The sequence below is a fragment of the Chiloscyllium plagiosum genome, unplaced genomic scaffold, assembly GCF_037043375.1.
Source record: "Chiloscyllium plagiosum isolate Xiang-an unplaced genomic scaffold, Cpla_swu_hap1 HiC_scaffold_31, whole genome shotgun sequence".
In the NCBI taxonomy this organism is placed as follows: Eukaryota; Metazoa; Chordata; class Chondrichthyes; order Orectolobiformes; family Hemiscylliidae; genus Chiloscyllium; species Chiloscyllium plagiosum.
This window is the reverse complement of record NW_028270169.1, coordinates 36,792,275-36,799,292: the sequence shown is the minus strand read 5'-3', so window position 1 is coordinate 36,799,292 and position 7,018 is coordinate 36,792,275.

Genomic DNA, 7,018 nt, shown 5'->3' with positions numbered 1-7,018 from the left:
TTTAAATCATTCCCCTCTCATCCTTAAATCTATGCCCTCTAGTTTTGGACTCCTGGGAAAAAAGAACCTTGTCCATTTATCCTATCCATGCCCTAATGACTTATAACCTTCTATAAGGTCATCCCTCAGTCTCCGATGCTTCAGGGAATACAGCCCCAGCCTATTCAGCCTCTCCCTGTAACTGAAACCCTCCAACCTTGTTGACATCCTTGAAAATCTTTTTTGAACCCTTTCAAGTTTCACAACGTCTTTGCTATAGCAGGGAGACCAGAATTGTCAAGAGTATCCAAAAGTGGCTGAACCAATGTCCTATACAGCTGCAAAATGACATCCCAACTCCTAAACCTATGGTAACTTGTAGAGGATATGATCCAAGCAGCACATTGAATGGCATTGGGATAGGGGTGGAGGTAGTCAGGAAGCTGATTAAGAATACTGCCAGTGAGCCTCCAGCACTTTGGAGGGTCAATGTGGGCTCAATGGGCTGAATGGCCTGCTTCCATGGTGTACAGATTCTATGATTTAAAGCACCACATGGTTCAGAAAAAGAAGTTGTACCATCTTTAGTGATCAGCTACAATGGTGGAGAGTAAAAAGATTAACTCCTGAGCGTGTATCTGGAATTAAGTCATTGACGATGTTATAATGAGGCGACTCTAGAGAGGGAGCCCTTTAGAGAATGAGAATGCAGATTTAATAGTAGATTATAAGACTTAGCATATGAAATGAACAAACATTTTGCTTCTGTTTTGACAATGGAAAATTCAGAAAATCGTCTCTGTGATACCCATAAACAGGAGGTGGAAGGGAGAGAGGAACTTGATAAAATTACAATCACAAGTGGTCTGAAGCAAACTGACCAAGCTGAGGACTAACAGGTTCATGGATTCATATGGATGTCTTGCTAGGGTCTTTAAAAAGTTTGACAATGAGATAGTAGATGCATTGGTGTTCATTTTTAAAAGCTCCTAGATTTAGAATATATTCCATGGAAATGTTACTGATCATTCTTTCAGGGAATATTAACAAATAAATTATCCTCCTTAGTATTTAGTATCAAACTTAAACCTGTCTTACTATTTGTTCACCAAACTATGTTGCACTCTGTGTTACTTCAGTTGAAGATTTATCAGTGATCTCAAATATAGTATGTTGCTGACTGGCTATCTGATTGCTAATGTTTTCTCACAAACCTTGTTGCTTCTTGCAGTCTGAATACTCATAAGTATTGATAGGAGTGGAGAACATGGCTGTCAATCCAGTAAAGTCACAGATTTCACATTGTGTTATGAGATTTTCAATGTATTTGGAGCTCATAAGACACCACATGCCATCCGAGTTCTGGTCCTGCACCAGGCAACTCTCAAGCATCCCCAGTGCAGTCTTTTTCAGCCACACTTCTGAAAATGAAGCCAGGATAACCAGTCTTCTAGGACACAACAGCAAGTCATCTACAAAATTGTGAAAAGCTGTCAATGCTCACAACTTACTTATTGCCAACTGACTGGACTTTTTGTTGGCCAATATCTACACAATATCTTGCGTATTTCATTTTCATTTTCCCCTGCCATGTTTGATAAAGCCAGTTATGACTCATTGGCCATAGTCTCTCAGCAAAAGCATAAATTTGTGCAAATGAGCTTTTCTAACTTCATATAGCAGGCAATGACTACTAATGTCTGGCTCCTGTACTACTCATTGTGGTGGTTTTTGATGTGTGTTTTTAGGGCTATTGTACCATAAGAACTGAATATGACAAAGTTGATCTTTCCCTCTGGGTGTTCTTGTACACCAGTCAATGAAGGCAAGCATGCAGGTACAGTAGGTAGTGAAGAAAGCTAATAGCATGCTGGCCTTTATAACAAGAGGGATTGAGTATAGAAGCAAAGAGGTTCTTCTGCAGCTGTACAGGGCCCTGGTGAGACCGCACCTGGAATATTGTGTGCAGTTCTGGTCTCCAAATTTGAGGAAAGACATTCTGACTATTGAGGGTGTGCAGCGTGAGTTCACGAGGTCAATTTCTGGAATGGCGGGACTATCATATGTTGAAAGATTGGAGCGACTGGGCTTTTATACCCCTGAGTTTAGAAGACTGAGAGGGGATCTGATTGAGACATATAAGATTATTAAAGGATTGGACACTCTGGAGGCAGGAAACATGTTTCTGCTGATGGGTGAGTCCCGAACCAGAGGACACAGCTTAAAAATAAGGGGTAGGCCATTTAGGACAGAGATGAGAAGAAACGTCTTCACCCAGAGAGTGGTGGGTGTGTGGAATGCTCTGCCCCAGAAGGCAGTGGAGGCCCAGTCTCTGGATTCGTTTAAGAAAGAGTTGGATAGAGCTCTCAAAGATAGTGGAATCAAGGGTTATGGAGATAAGGCAGAAACAGGATACTGATTGAGGATGATCAGCCATGATCATAATGAATGGTGATGTAGGCTCGAAGGGCAGAATGGCCTACTCCTGTACCTATTGTGTATTGTCTATTGTCCATTGTCTCTTACATTAGATATGTGCTCCTTCTAGCTATATTCTCAACTGCATTTGGAATGCATTAGCCTGTTTAGGTTAGTGGTAAACTCGGTTCTGCGGTCACACCTTCCTGATGTGATTTTCTTGTCCTTGTTTTAAAAGACTTTTTATTTTGCAGCACAGCTATGCTGCTATTGTGTACTGCATACCTACAGTTAAATTGGAATATCCCACCATATGCAAAAAATGTAGAGTATTCATGCCTTTTACAGTTTTACTGCATTAATCTGTTGCTTGCACATTTATGATAATTCCCATTCTAATTACAATCCTGGTAAAGCATTCCCACTATTCACAGCTTTATTAGATGAATCCCTTCCTTTTCACAGTTTTATCTAGGTGATCTGCGCTGCGTACAACTCTGAGTAACAATCCCTCTTAATTTTGAGATTCTTTTCAGATATGTACTTTAGGCAGCTTTCCACATTTACTGCCATTATGTAATTAATCTCCTGTCTTTTCTGCAGCCTCAATAGTCTTCTAATTTTCATTAGTTTGTCAGCTTAGGCTTCTAAATTGTCCTTTATTACTTTCATTACCAGTCTGCAACCTAATGTCAAATTGCTTCTGTAAACCTTGAATTCCCATATCTATGGCCGTGCTTCATCATGTTTGACCATTATGCTGGTAGCACTTGATCTGAGCTGTAAATACTTTGCTTTCTGTTTCTCGACCTGTGAACTATTCCATTTTTAAAATTCTTCCCTTCTTCACAGGGAAATTCAAATTTAGTATGGTAAGACCTCCTTGGAGATGGAGCATTAGTTAGATCAATGCAGTTACAGATTGCATTGGGTGTTGATGATCTGTGATGATGAACAATGAACAAATAGTCATTGGCCCATTAGTCTGTGCCCTTCATACTTGGTCTGAATTTTTCTTAAACCATTGACTATAGACTTTGACTTGTCACATCTTGCTATTAAATTCTCCTCTGTAGTGTATCAAAATTTTCAACATTTCCAGCTATCTGCACAAGTGCCTTTCTTAAAGCTATCTCTTACAAATCTTCAGATCTCCACAAGAGGCAGCTGAATGGAAGCTGCTTGCTGCCAAACTGTAAAACAAATAACTTGCTCATTGTTGATTAACAATACTCGTGTTGTTTAACCGAAGCCGTCTAATAGATGTGCAGTGTAATGCAAGGTATGTGAAATATAAATATTATCATTTTTTTTCTAGAAGTTTGAATTTAAACTTGCGCCATATTGCGCCAAAGATAATTAGTTATTAACTATGTCAGTCTTTTCAGAGTTAAAAATCACACAACACCAGGTTATAGTCCAACAGGTTTATTTGGAAGTACTAGCTTTCATATGGCAGAATCATAAGACACAGGATTTATAGCAAAAGATCACAGTGTCATGCAATTAAAAATATCGTTGCTCAAAAAGCACACAACTTGCAGGCAGTCAATCTATGTAACATTTTATAAATTCCTACTTTGGAAACAGAACCAGTCTGTCACAAGATTAGGATACAGTCAGACTCTAAGCTCACACCTTTAATCCATTGTCTGACCGGAGATGTCACTTTTTAAAAAATAAACCTTGAGTTATCTCAAGAATGTGACTTAAAAGAAGTTCTGGGATTTGCATATTAATGAACCAAAACCTGAAACCCATTCTAAAAGATGAAAGACTCAACAGCAATCTAGGTCTGTTGAATATTGTTTTAATTGCATGACTGTGATCTACTACTATAAATTCTGTCTTATGATTCTGCCCCACTAGTTACCTGTTAAAGAAACAGCACTCTGAAAGCCAGTACTTCCAAATAAACCGGTTGAATAATAACCTGTTGTGTGATTTTTAACTTCGTCAATTCCAGTCCAACACCAGCACCTCCACATCATAGCCATAATCTTTTCAGAGCCATGATCCTAAACCAGTGTGCATCAGAGAACAGATAATTTAAAGCCTATTGGGAGTGTTAATAGAAATTTGATAATAATGTGGCATTTACAACAGAAGAGGAAATATTCCATTAGTTTAACAGATAGATTAGGAGGAGGAAGATGTTTTAAAAAAAATACTTAATCTTCTGAATTCAGTTCAAAGAGAACTGACTCAAGTTAGATGCAAGAATAGTCTTGCATAGAAAAAGGAGTTTGTTCAAAGCAGTTAAGGGAATTCATTACCTTTGTGCAAGGGCTTCAAATTGCCGAACGTCCCAGACCAGGAGTGTTCAGTTAGAAATCTCAATTGCACAAGTCAAAGGAAAAAGTTTCCTAGCTCACAGGACTAGAACTGAAAGAAGCAATTAAATAAACATATATAGACCAGCATGCACAGGGATGATAAAGTGAACAGAATTTGGTGTCAGATAGGACACTGGCAGGAGATTTTTAGATTATGTCAAGTTTACAAAATGTGGAATAGTGGTCAAGATTGGTCAAGTTGAAAAGTAATAAGGACATGAATTAGGGTTTTGGTTGTGATAGTTGTGACAGGCAATGTTGTGGACATTAAACTAAGCAATCATAATGATGATAATGAGTATGTGGTTGGAAGCTTACCTTGAGGTCAAATATGGGACCAAGGTTGCAAAGTCTGGTTTCATTCCAACTGTTTTCAGGGAGAGGAATAGAGTCAGAAGCGACCCTATTTGTTGCCTTTTAAACCTAATATTTTCTATGCTGGATTCCACCTCAGCTCATCCAAAGCACTCTGTCCATTTCCTTTCCACATCTTAAATTCCATCCCAATAACACCCTCGCTCCAAATTCCACCAGTATTCCAAGCACAGTTCTACAAAAGTATTAAGTGAAAAATGAATGCATTTGTGCATATGAACGAGTTGGTTTGCTTTACTGCTTTCACATTAGTTTGTGCAAGCCATGAAACACATCACTTGATGCATGTCTGAAATGCAAAAAATGAGATGGAGTGAATTATTCGAGATGTCAGACAGCCAGCAATTCTAATAAATAGAGCAATAAAGAATTAAAATTAGTCTTCTATATTGAAATGGGAGGGGAGTCAGAATGGCTACAAATTTTCTACTCTCTGCTGCTGTGGAAATGAAAGATATGAGGCAGAATTGGAGTTCTCAACTTTCAGTGTCAAAACTACAAAGATAGCTACAGAATTTAATGGAAGACTGAGGAAACAGAGTAGCAACACTGTCATCAGTGTTGGGAGGAAAGCACAACAAACTGTATAACATACTTGATGTCTCTAAGAAGCAGAAAATGCAGACAGGAGAGATTTTTCATAAAGTGATGGTGTTGGGGAGTAGACAGAAATTTGTTTTGGAAGATGTTTGAAGTCATTAAAATGAATTGTTTATGAATAGCTTGGTTTTCTTTCTTTTGCTCAATAATTTTTTTTGCTTATTAAAACTAAATCTGCACCTTTGTATGCTTATGTTGCAGTGTAAGACTGTCTTGTTAAATCCAAAAGAAAAATATAATCTATCAATCTAAATTATTTTCACTATTCTGACCTAAACAGTAATAACATCAGCTGGGTTCATTGCAGCTGCTACCATCCTGTGCTGGCAGAGATCTACAGGCTATGCTTGGTCTAGTCGACACAAAAACCACCTGATAGTCTAACAAGACTTGCTTCTCTTGGCAGCAACTATGTGCAAGTTATACTGATGCAAAAGGCATTGTGAAAGAGATTAGGATTTCATAAAAATAACATCCTCATCTCCCTCAGAATCCATACAGTCATAGTGGATGGTGCCCTCAGCAGTAACCCTTTCAGACCCTTACAACCATTAGATAGATGGGTGCAACTTCAACATTAAAACTCTACACCATTCAGGACAAAGCAGTCCACTGGAATGGCACCCATTCCACCACCTTCAATATTCACTCCAGCACTGATTAGTGGTAGCAGTGTATCCAATTAAAACAGCACCCTCCAATCCCACCTAAGGAGCAGAGCAATACCATCTGCTGCTGTTTTCCTTCAAGCCACTAACTTTCAAACTCAGAATATTGCTGTTCCCCCAGAGTCATTGGGTCAAAATTCTGCAAATCCGTTCCTAACAGCTGCGTGCATATACAGGCAGTCCTCAAATTGTGAATGGGCTCTGTTCTTGAGTGAATGTCAATTTGTACGCAACATGCAACACAATACAATATAAAATAGCTGCAAGAGCAAAGGTTCATGTCACATCTTTAAAACTGATAGTAATACGAGATCTTGTTCATAAGTATGAGCATTTGTAACTCAAATACTCTCAAATTATGGTCCGCCTGTACCAGTAACACGAACTACAATGGTTCAAGAAGGTGGTTCACCTTCTAAAGGTGAATTAAGGACAAGTAAATTAATGCTAACTTAGCCAGCTGTCTCCACATCCCACAGACAAATAACTTTGAAATCACAACAGTTATTTATTTTAGGTGTTGGTCCAGGGATAAAATGTTGGTCAGGAAACAGGAACACTCTCTTGTTCACTAAATAATACAGATCTTTTATGCACGTCTGTGAATAAGACTTCAATTTAACATCACACCAAAAGTGGCAC